This window comes from Geotrypetes seraphini, chromosome 2 (assembly GCF_902459505.1).
Source record: "Geotrypetes seraphini chromosome 2, aGeoSer1.1, whole genome shotgun sequence".
Classification (NCBI taxonomy): domain Eukaryota; kingdom Metazoa; phylum Chordata; class Amphibia; order Gymnophiona; family Dermophiidae; genus Geotrypetes; species Geotrypetes seraphini.
The window spans coordinates 377,293,993-377,306,128 of NC_047085.1; the positions used below are offsets into that span (position 1 = coordinate 377,293,993).

Consider the following 12,136-nt stretch of genomic DNA (forward strand, 5'->3'; position numbering starts at 1 on the left):
GGCCTGTGTGCAAGCTCAGTGGGGGGGGGGGAAAAAATGAAATAAAATAAAATGAATGAATGATGCTCCTCCATCAGCTGATTAGCCAGATTGTTTGTTCTTTTCTGTACAAGCAGAGCCAAGTCCCTGCGCCCTAAATCTTGCTGGCTGGAATTATGGTAGGGAGAGCAATTTAATTAAGCTAACTCTATTGACCCACTAGAGCTGCTGCATAATAGCATGACTCCCTGGAGTCTAGGACAGGTAAAATTGAATGAAAGCCACAGCACAGCACTTGCCTACTCTGAGCACTTGCAAAACCTCTGCCAGACCGTTTGGGATGAGCGACCAATGAGAGGAGGGCTTTGCCCTGCCTTGCTAGACTGGGATGGCATTCTGTGCTTTACCCGCTGAACAATGTGAAGTATCAGGGATCTACTCCCGTGAGTATTTTGGGCAGAATAAGCTGTTGATTGTGCTGCATGTTGCATACTTCCATTCTGAAGACAACTTTTCTTGTTTGGGGAGGGAGGTTTTTTTTTTTTTTGGGGGGGGGCACTCTCTCCTCCTCTTCCGTCATGTTTTACAGATGTCTTGTAGTTTTGGTTTTCTTCTTGATTTCATTTTTGGGGAGTGCTTCTGAAGAAAGCCTGCGAGCCTGAATAACTGTTCTGTAAGTAAAGTATTTAGCAGAGGCAGTGAGCTCATTCTGTGTGGGAAAGGTTTTTTAGAAGGGCAATAAATTACACTTAGAGGACAGGATGGTGGGGGTGGGGGGAGATGAAACTGCAGATGTCAGAAGGGCATTAAAACGGAGCATAATGGACTGTTGTGCTACTTGTAAATAGGAAAACGAAACCCAAAGATTATTAAAGGCAACCTAAATCATTCTTTATTCCTTAGTTATTAGCTGTAGATATTTTGCAATGTTCCTACGTTCTTTGCTTAAATTTGGGGGGGGGGGGTCATGGTGAATCCTGCTTTTAACCCTTTCAGGACCATAAGGATCGTAGGCCAATTTTTGTGGTTTTGACGACATTTTTATGGTAAAAAGGGCTTGCAGATGCCAAAAAATTGATTTTTTTTGTGAAATATCATTATTTTTATTTTAAAAAATCACACTTCTGGCTTATGGACAGTGTGGCAAGTGAATCTTCTCGTCAATCTAGCAACGACGCTAATGAATGAATGTCGGAACCAGTTTGTTTACATAAAGGCAGTATCATATGGAATCCGTACATATCAAATTTAGAACTGTAGACTATCCCAATCAAAATTTATAGGATTTTAAAGTTATGGGACAAATATGTCCCTTGGTCCTGAAAGGGTTAAGGGACACATTTCAGAGGCCAAGCAGACTAATTTGTAAGGACGTGATTCTTGCTCTCAGAACGTTCTGCTGTAAGGGCGTTATTTCTGGTCCCTGGGGGTCTTCCTGTGAGCTGAATCAATTGTAGTTTGCTGCATTTCATAGCAGTCTTGTGCAGCAGTCAATAATCGGCGTAAGCTTCGCCACACTCCCCCACCGGTTTTTTCAGTTATCACTTGATGGAAGATAGCAATTTAGTTTTTGGAGGTGAACTTCAAGAGACATTTTTCTTAAATCTTTGATAAGGACCGACAGTAGACTCGGGCAGTAAGGTCCTTCAGCTCCTCCAAAGGGAGCGGAAAACCTCATTTGTTAACAGCATGACACAATATAAAGCGTGCAAAAGACTTAGGAAAGAATTGTGTTTTTCAACTCAGTCCATTTGTTGGAGAACCCCAGCTGTGTGCAGTCTATAACCACTAGAAACATTTGGTGTGCTATCTATTTGTGCAAAAGGGTACTTCTTATGTTTTAAGGTGTGGTGGGTTCCTATTTGTACTGTATGTTAAGTTAGAAGTTTAAAAGCATGCAATGTTTTTAGGAGTCATTCATATTAAGAATGCAAATAATACGTAATCCATAATTATGACACTATAAATTCTATATTAAAACATAGGGCTCCTTTTACAAAGCCGCGCTAGCGGTTTTATCGCACGCACTGGATTAGCGCACTAGCCAGAAATCTACCGCCTGCTCCAAAGGAGGCGGGAGCGGCTAGCGCGTGCGGCAAGTTAGCGCGTGCTATTCCACACATTAAGGCCCCAGCGCGGCTTTATAAAAGGAGCCTATAATCTCTATACGGCATTTCTAACATATGGATAGCAACTTCCACTGCAGTGACTCGGGAGTTTTTCCCATACTTTTCTGCCTTAGCCCTAGCAATAATATATTAACTGATCCATGTGTCCCTTACCAACCAATCGATATGGGTAGAGCTTAGTAATGTTCCTGCTTTTTCAGTCTAACGATTCCCACCAGAGGTTACCAACTATCGGTACATTTAGAGAGTCTATTACAAAAGCAAAAGATGACCAAAAACAAGGGAATGCTTACTAAAGCAATCTATTTGAAAAGTGAAAAATAATCTCCCAATATATACAAACTCTACTATACATTTCTGGTATTTTCTAATGTGTCGAGAAAACAAAGCCTTTATCCCCTGGATTCTGCATGTGGCATCCATATTTGGGTGCAGATCCTAGATCCACATGAAAACAAATTGCTAACAATCAATTGTTGGCATTAATTGACATTAATTTGGACTTATTCATGCATCTGCCTAAGCGCTATTCTATACTGGTGCGTGCCCAAAGGACCCGATTCTATAAGTGGTGCCTAATTCGATAGGCGCTAAGGAAAACGGCACCTACTGTATATAGTTCAAAGGCACTGTTTATAGAATTGCGCTGATAGGTGTCTGCAACTTAGACACTGATATATTAGGCCAGGGTTTTCTTGGCCTTAAATACAGGCGCCTAACACATTCCACACCCAAACCCCGCCACAACCTTACCTACTTTTCGGGTAGATGTGTGTAGGCACCTCAATGTAGATGATTAAATGGCACCTACCAAATTAGGTACCTCCACAAAACTTTTTTTTTTTTTTAATGTGCTCTAATGAGTTTTTAAAGGCACTGTTCAATTAACAGCACTGATTGAACCAATTAAAAAATAAAGTTAGGCACCTAGATCAGCTAGGTGCACTGATCTAGGTGCCTAACTGTAGGCATCTTATAGAATTAGGCCCAAAATGTCTTGTGTGCAACCCAAAAGGGGGAAATGGCCATAAGAGGGACATGAATGGGTAGGGTTACCAGATTTTCCATCTAGTAAAGGAGGATGTGTGGCCCCTCCCCACTCTGCCCCGGGCCCGCCTCATTATGCCCCTGGTCTGCCCTACCCCCTGCCTCCAGCCCTGCCCCATTCCACCCCCCAAATCCAGCCCCACACAAACCTCGTCTCTTTGGGCCAGGACTGGAGAGCATCTGCCCATGCACAGATGCAACGTCATCACTTTGCACACATGTGCGCATGCGTGCAGCGCCATCACATCGCACCACTCCAACCCCAGCCCCGATCTCACCAGCTTTTCAAAACCCAGACAAAGTGCCAAGTTTCGAAAAGCCTTCCGGATGCGCAGACATGACCGGGGACATCCGGACGTCTGGTAACGCTATGAATGGCTCAGTGGAGTTCTAAAACTTTTGGTGCAGTTTTGTAGAATACCGGGGTTATGCACCCAACTGGTGCTCCAGGATTTCCACTGTTCCCTATAAGCTGAGCGGGAGTCCTCCAACTGCGTTGCTGCCAGTAGGTGGTTGTGCTTTGCTAGGGACAGTAGGGTTGTCCAGAAAAACCTAAAGTCAGAAAAACTGTGCGCATTGACATTTTTCCCATGAATTTAACGGTGCTGAAAATAATTTTTAAACATTTTTTAAAGCCCATCCTGGGGTCGCTCAAAGCGACTGATCACATAAAGCTGTTTTTCATAAAATTTGCTATTTTTGCTTAATGGAGCAAATTTCTTAGAATTTATTGCTATAACTTTTATGTTTTCACACTCATCAATGATACATTGATAAAAAGACATTTTATACAAAAACTCTATCAGTAAATGAACTTTCAATATCTGCATTTTATTGTACAAAATAACAGAAATTTAACATACTTAGCTAATAGCTAAACATGTACACTTTGGTGTAGTCATCTACCAATGGCGTTCCAAACACGCAAGCATTCGATGTCGTCATGAGATAGTCAGGATAAAGCATTTGATGCTGTTCAACTCTTTGCAACAAGGTCTGTGGTGATGCCAGTGGCAAAGTCAGATATTGGTTTAACACCTCACTCAGCTATGTCGTTAACCACCTTCACTGTGTTGACAAACTGTTCAGCAATATGGAAGTTTGGATCTTCATATAAGGATAGGCAAGTTTTCTGGAGTCCTGCAGACCTTGTCTGTCCTTTGCTATTTACAATGTGATAGTGAAACAGCGCTCTCCAGTGGCTAGACTGTAGGTGGAGGACTCCCGCTCAGGTTAGATGGAATAGAGATTTACACCAAATTCCTGTTCCCAAAGCTGGGCATGGATATCCACAGTAAATGCTGTTCTATAAATGGTGCCCAGCCTAGAATAACGCTTGGCATGGATTTTTCCCAGCACCTAATTTTGCATGGCATGTACTGAGTGTGGCCCTATAGGTTTAAATGTAAAAAATTAATAAAAATGTAATTTTAATAAAACTGCATGCATCTTGATGGTAAAGATCCATGCAATAGGCTACTACTTCTAGGATTGTGGCTTTAGCTCTGTGGAGCTGCAGGACTTTGGATTTGATGACCTTATTTCAGTGTATTAAGGGGGTCAATCCTGGCATATTAAGTTCCCCTAGAAACATAGAAACGTGACAGCAAATAAAGACCAAATGGCCCATCCAGTCTGCCCATCCGCAGCATACACTCCTCTCCTAAGAGACTCTTTGTGCCTCACCCACACTTTCTTGAATTCAGACACAGTCTTTGTCTCCACCATCTCTACCAAGAGACTATTCCATGCATCTACCACCCATTCTATTAAAAAAAAATTTCCTTAGATTACTCCTGAGCCTATCACTTCTTAACTTCATTATGCTCTCTCATTCTGGAACTTCCTTTCAAATGAGACTCGCTTCATTTGCATTTTTTGCCACGTAGGTATTTAAACATCTCTCAAGAACACTATTGTAGTGACAAAAAATCCAAAAATTTCAAAAAATGTCACTCACCAGCAGTGGGTTACCACAACCAGATCTAACATTAAGATATAAAACAGGTGGAGAAAAAGCTTGAAAACCATGTATCACGCAGCAATCTTTGATGATTTTCAGCTGGCGTTGTTATTGTCATTGGCAAAAAACTCACACCATGAAACAATATTTAAACATCACTATCATATCGCCACTCTCCCGCCTTTCCTCCAAAGTACACATATTGAGATCTTTTAGTTTGACCCCATATGTCTTATGACAAAGACCACCGACCATTTTAGTAGCCTTCCTCTGGACCAACTTCATCCTGTTTATATCTTTTGAAAGTATGGTCTCCAGAATTGTACATTCCAGAGTATTATATAGGGGCATCAATACTTCCTTTTTCCTACTGGCCATTCCTCTCTCTATGAACCCTAGTCAAAGGCTTTACTTAAATCTTAATACACCACATCTAGCTCTCTCACTCTATCTAGTTCTCTGGTCACCCAGTCAAAAATATTGATCAGATTTGTCTGATAAGACCTGCCTCTAGTGAATTCATGTTGCCTTGGTTTCTATAATCCACTGGATTCCAGAAACATCACTATTCTGTTTTAAAAGTGTTTCCATGAATTTACTTACTACCACATGACAATGGTCAAATGTGTGTAATAGTAATTTAGTACAATTGAGCACTGCTAAGTAATATTTTCATGAGCTTCCCACCCTCTCCTTAATCTTTTTCACACCGTTTAATAGAAGAAAAAATGAGAGCCTGTCCCCTACTAAGTTCAGTGCCTTCTCAAATAAACTAGAGGCTCTGATTGAGTCCATAGGATTTTAATCATGTATGTTAGAGTAAGGTGTTTTCCATTCTGAAGTCCTTAAAATCTATTTTGTCTTCCATGGATTTATTTTTCCACTTGTTCTTCAACAGGTTGGGTGAATTGTAGTGCATGTAGCTTCCATCATAAATGCATCTTTACAGACTAGAATCTGCCCAATGTATTAAAATTGGCAACATTCCAGTCACTTTTGAAAGTTAGCTCTTTGGACCCTAAATTCTTTCAAACTATTGACCAATTTTGCCTTTGCCAGTGTTGGCTAAAAATATTGAAAGAGTACGGTAGTATTGGAGCAATTTGAAATTTTTTTTGTAGAAAGTCACCATCCTGGACCTTTTTCATTATGGTTTCAGCTGAGCTTATAGCACTGAATCTTTATTACTTTCTACAGCAGATGTGATGTGCAAGTCCTGAATCAGGATAATATCTCAGTCACTTTCAATACCATTAATCATCATAATATCTTGAATGTACTACAGTTTTTGCAGGGGGGGGGGGGGGTGGTTAGTTTCGAGATTGGTGCTTGAATGGTCCAGATCTTTTCTATAAGATAGAAGACAAGAAAAAAAAGAATAGGACACAAGCTACATATCCAAATTCAGATTTAGCATGGGTGCCACAGGGATTAGAGAATGACACAGGAACAAAATTTTCCCTGTCCCCATGAGTTCTTTTCCTGTCCCTGCCCCATTTCTGCAAGCTCTCTGTCCTCATCTGCACAAGCCTAAAACATTTTTAAAACCATAAGTGTTTTGAGGCTTGTTTGGTTAAGGCAGAGCTTGTAGGAATGCGGCAGGGACAGGGAAAAAACTCACGGGGATGGGACGGGGGAAATTGAGTTCCTGCGGGGACGGGGAAAAATTTGTCCCCTTGTCATTCTCTAACAGGGATCTTCCCTGCCAGCTATTATAACATCTGATTCCTTTCTGTTGGTGCTTGAAGGCTTCAAATGTGCATTGCAGGATTCATGTGGCCAATCTCTATTTTCTTTCATATATGACTCTGCGTTTCACTTGGATGTGAAGTGCCTTCAGATGATTAAGCTCAGTATCGCCTCTTGTTTGGAAGATAACAAGATTGGTGTTAGATTTTACGAAGACGGAGGTAATGATCATGGGTTGATCATTAATGCGAAAATTCCCTGAACAAATTAAGTGATTCTTTTACTAGGGTGTATTAAGTGCTGTGCGTTGACAGCTATGGCAGAGCTGTGTTAAACCGCTAAACTTCTGCAAACTCCCTTATCGCACAGTAAACCACACGTTAAGTGCTTTTTGTGTTGTGGTGCAGCATGGGTGGAGAATGGACATGGAGAGCATTTGGCAGCCTGCTAATATGCAGTTAATGTGGGACCACTTACCGCCTCCTAAATGGGAGTCGCTAAATTAGTGTCTCACAAACTTTTTGCGCCGCGCCACACTAAACCCGGGGCCGCATCTACAGGGCCTCTGAGTATACGTGGATGTCAACCAATGATTTCACATGCATGTGTGTGATATCATCACGTTGATGTCCGCGCATGCTCAGAGGTCCTTTAGCTCAGGAGCCTTATAAAGCCAGAGCAAACTTCTAGGGTTTGGAAATCCCTCCATCGCAGGGGGGGGGGGGGGAATAGAGAAGAAGAGATGCCGACGCCAGTGTTGGCAGTAACTGATTTGTCTCTTTCCTGGCACACTGTGTTAAACACTTCTGCATTAACTGGAAGCAGATACTGTACATTAGTTAACCAGGAAGCTGGTATGAATATTGTTGGTGCCCAGTTAACTTCCAGGCTACCATAGTAACCCAGATATTCAATACTGGAGGGCGCACATGCTCCAGCATTGAATATCTGGGGTTAATTCAGCCTGCGGCTGTGAGCATCTTACAAGCCACTAACTGCCACAGGCTGAATATCAGGCACTCATTAAAAAAAAAAAAATCATCTTTCACTTTGTCAAGCACCACTGAGTGCCCACACTGACCCCCCTGCCCTCTCCCCCTTATCTTATTTTCAGATGGCTGGAGGGATTCCTACTCCCTCCGGCCAGCTGGCCTGCCTCTTCAAAATAGTGGGCCTTCCCCTCCCTGGTGCATCCTGGGATGTACCAGGGAGGGGCCTGAGGCTCTGATTGGCCTAAGTTGTTTAAAGCCAATAAGAGCCTTAGGTCCCTCCCCAGACGCATAAGGCCCCACTCATAGGAGAGGCCTTAAACAACCTGGGCCAATCAGAGCCTCTGGCCTCTCCCCAGATGCCCAATTTGTGCATATAGCTTAATTGATTAACGAGCCAATCAGTGTTGATAATAGGTCACTAACAAGTAATTATCAGCACTAATTAGAATGTACGTACACATCTTTTTAGGCATATTCTATAAAGAGGTATACATAAATTCTAGTGTGCAGAACTGAAAAGGGGACGTGGCCATGAGAGGCATAGGTGAGTTGTGGGTGTTCAGAATATTTGTGCACATTGTTATAGAATACACCCGATCTGTGCCAAAGATAGACGCAGGGATTTACACCAGGTGCCCAAATGGTTGATCGCGATTGACCAGTAGATCGCAAAAGCAACACGAGTCGATCGCGTTGCCTTTGCGATATTGTTCTTCCTGCCTCCATGAGCCAGGCCAGGCGCGTTCAAGCACCAGACCCACAAGCCTTCACCTCCGACATCAATTCTGACATCGGAGAGGAAGTTCTGGGCCAGCCAAATGCTGCCTGGCTGGCCTGGAACTTCCTCTCCTACATCAGAATTAAGGTCGGGGGGAAGGCTTGTGGGCCTGGTGCTGTACGTGCCAGGCCTGGCTTGGGGGGGGGGCATGAAGAGAGAAAGAATCAGGGAAGTGGAGAAATCGGTGCGATGGCTTGGGGGAGCAGGGGGAGAGAGAAAGAAAGAGAGACAGAAAGAAAAGGGGAGGGGGCAGAAAGAAAGAAATATTGGATTTACAGAAGAAGGAAGTGCAACCAGAGACTCATGAAATCACCAGACAAAAAGGTAGGAAAAATGATTTTATTTTCAATTTAGTGATCAAAATGTGTCCGTTGTGAGAATTTATACCTGCTGTCTATAGTCTGCACTATGGCCCTCTTTTACTAAACCGTGATAGTGGTTTTTAGCGCAGGGACCCTATGAGCGTCGGGAGCTGAGAGGGGCATTCAGCGCAGCAACCTGCGCTAAAAAATGCTATCAAGGTTTAGTAAAAGGGGAGGGGGTATATTTGTCTATTTATGTATAGTTGTTACTGAGGTGACATTGCATAGTTTAAAGTCATCTGCCTTGACCTCTGAAAACCCCCCGAATACAAATGTTAATTAACATTTTCTCTGCGTACAGTGTGCTTTGTATTTTTTAAAATTTTATTGTTGGTAGATCATTTTGATTTGGTCATTTTAAAAGTAGTTCGCAAGCCCAAAAAAGTGTGGGCACCCCCTGGTCATGTCTAAATTTAGTTCCGGGTCTTGGCACTAAGCACTGTTCTATAAACCCGCTTAACTTTAGGTGCAGTTTATAGAATAGCATTGTGGGGTTTCATTCTACGTTGATATTTTGAGCACAATATATCCCTAGAGCCCTTAAGGGCCAAGTTACAGAATAATACCTACGCGCACTTCAAGCGTACCTGCAGACATTACATGTGGAATCGGTACCTAACTTTTGGTGCACTATATAGAATTAAGGGGGAAGTGTACACAGGCTCCTTTGGAGCAGGTGTAAATTTCTATATGAGGGTTATGCTATGGAGCCTGATTCTAGGTGCTTATCTTACAAACGTATATAGGCTCCTGTATTTATCTTTATAAAACAGGCTTAGGCCCTCCTTTCCAAAGTCACGCTAGCATTTTTAGCGCCAGCTGTGGCAGTAAGAACTCCAACGCTCTTAGAAATTCTGGGAGTGTCGGAGTTCTTACCGCCGTGGCTGGTGCTCAAAACACTAGTGTGGCTTTGGAAAGGAGGGGGTTAAGTAGGTGTGTGCCCTTTTCCAGCTTCCACACAGACATCCTAAGAACGAAAGACCAGCATGACCCTTCCATTCTGCCCAGAGATGGCGGCCAGGATTGTACCGCTCACTTGAGCAGGGGCCGTCTCCTTTGTGACTCTGTACAGCGCTGCGGATGGCTGGTAGCACACTCTAGAAATAATTAAGAGTAGTAGTAGTAGTATCTGAGACTCCATGGCATTACACTCTCCATTCCTCCCCCAACCCTACGTTTGCAAATTTTATCTGGGTTTCATATACAGTCAAACCTTGGTTTGCAAGCATAATTCGTTCCGGAAGCATGCTTGTAATCCAAAGCACTCATAATATCAAATTGAATTTCCCCATAGGAAATAATGGAAACTCAGACGATTCGTTACACAACCCAAAAAACTTTAATACAAAATACTATACGTACTTGTATTGCAAGACCTCGCTCGTTTAGAACAGTCCCTACACTCTTCCAGCGTCAGAGAGAGAAGAACCATCGACCCAGTGGTAAGGATGTGACGCGTGTATACTGTATGTACTCATATTGCAAGATCTCACTCGTTTAGACCAGTCACCACACTCCTGCAGCGTCGGAAAGAGAACCATCGGCTCAGTTGTGACGCGCGTATACTGTATGTACTTGTATTGCAAGACGTTGCTTGTATATCAAGTTAAAATTTAATAAAATTTTTGCTTGTTTTGCAAAACACTTGCAAACCAAGTTACTTGCAATCCAAGGTTTTACTGTACTATGTTCCAACAAAGTTATCAATGCAGTCTTTCTAACCAAGGCTTGGTGCAGTCAAACCTCCCCTTCACCATGCCTATTATTATTATTATTATTCTTTTTCTTTAAATGGTGAAAGTTATTTGCATAAAAATGCTCTCTGCTTTGTTCCAGCTTCATGTCATATGAAACTGTGTTTATCCCCTAGTTTTTTGAACTTTGTTAGTTTGAATGAGGGGGATTTTCAGGTGGAATGAGGCATTATGGCATCATAATGTCAGCTATAGAATGTTGCTACTCTTTGGGATCTTCCCAGGTACCTGGGACCTGGATTGGCCACTGTTGCACACAGGATACTGGGCTTGATAGACCTTTGGTCTGTCCCATTATGGTAACTCTTATGTTATGTTCTAGTTATTTATTTTTTATTTTATTTGTTTAAAAATCTGTCAACCGCCTATTCCTAGGTGGCCTTACAAAAGTAACATACACAAAATGAAACAAGACTTATACAAACATCTTAAATTACAGATGAGTAGGTAGTTACATCTTAAAAAGCCATCGGGTTCCTTTAATCAAGCTGCGGTAGGGGTTTAACGCACATTAAACCGCCTGCCACGCTAGCTGCTAAAGCCTGCATTGAGCAGGCGTTAGTTGTTTAGCCGGCCGCGGGGGTTAGCGCGTGATGAAATGTCTGACGCGTTAACCCCGCTAGTGCGGCTTGATAAAAGGACCCCATAGTTTTGTAGATCTTCACAGATTTCGTAGATCTTCAAATTGGATTGAAAACATCTGGAATTTTAAAAAAATCTCCATTTTTATGGGGGGGGGTTGTTTGTTTTTATTGAATGTAAACTATATTGGATCTCTGAAGTGCATGATATACTAGTACAATATTAAAATTAACTAATTAAAATTTGCTTTATTGAACAGGGCTGAAAAAGTCTTTTAAAAGATGAAACTAACTTTGTAAGGGTTTTTTTGTTTTACGTACAGTATATTGTTCCTGTTTGAATGTGGTTTTCAATTTGGACCTTTCCTATAACCAGGAGAACTAGGGAAGGGGGTACTGCTCACTCTAAACTAGGCGGGACATGCAGCCTTGCCAGTGGGGGGTGCTGTTTAGTTATCACATTTTCGATAGTGAAGGAGAGGCAAGCTCTGCAGGACTCCAGGGACTGCCTGTCGCTAGCAATTGAAAGCACAATATTGAAGTTCCACCCCCTCACTAGCAGTAAAGGAACTGGAGGACTCCTGCTCAGCTTAGAGAGAACAGGGGGAGCACATGGGTTCTAGCCCTACCAAAATTTTCCAGACAGTTCCCACCTTCACTTAACCCACCATATGACGGGAGCTCATATCGAATCATAAGCCCGCCCTGGTCCTGCTCAAAACATACCTTTAACATGCCCCCTTGAGATTTAGATACACTGCAGATAACCTGCATAGAAAAGCATCTTAAAAATGGGTTTTGAAAATAGTGATTTGGATGTCTGGGCGAAAAAACAAATGGAAAAACAGTTTGTTCAACTCAA

General features: G+C 42.4%; 1 protein-coding gene across 6 annotated transcripts in view; it reads left to right on the plus strand.

Moving 5' to 3' along the window:
- Nucleotides 1–309: 309 nt before the first annotated feature.
- The window catches only part of LOC117353978 (poly(rC)-binding protein 3-like), a 342,700-nt gene continuing 330,873 nt past the window's right edge, over nucleotides 310–12,136 (plus strand). Inside the window, exon 1 of one of the 6 annotated variants that reach the window (XM_033930638.1) lies at nucleotides 310–422. The gene's annotated coding sequence lies outside the window, so the exon portion shown is untranslated. Of the gene's footprint in view, nucleotides 423–534; nucleotides 653–12,136 lie in introns of those variants that run through there. The other 5 variants (XM_033930637.1, XM_033930639.1, XM_033930641.1 and 2 more) reach the window with 5 other exon arrangements.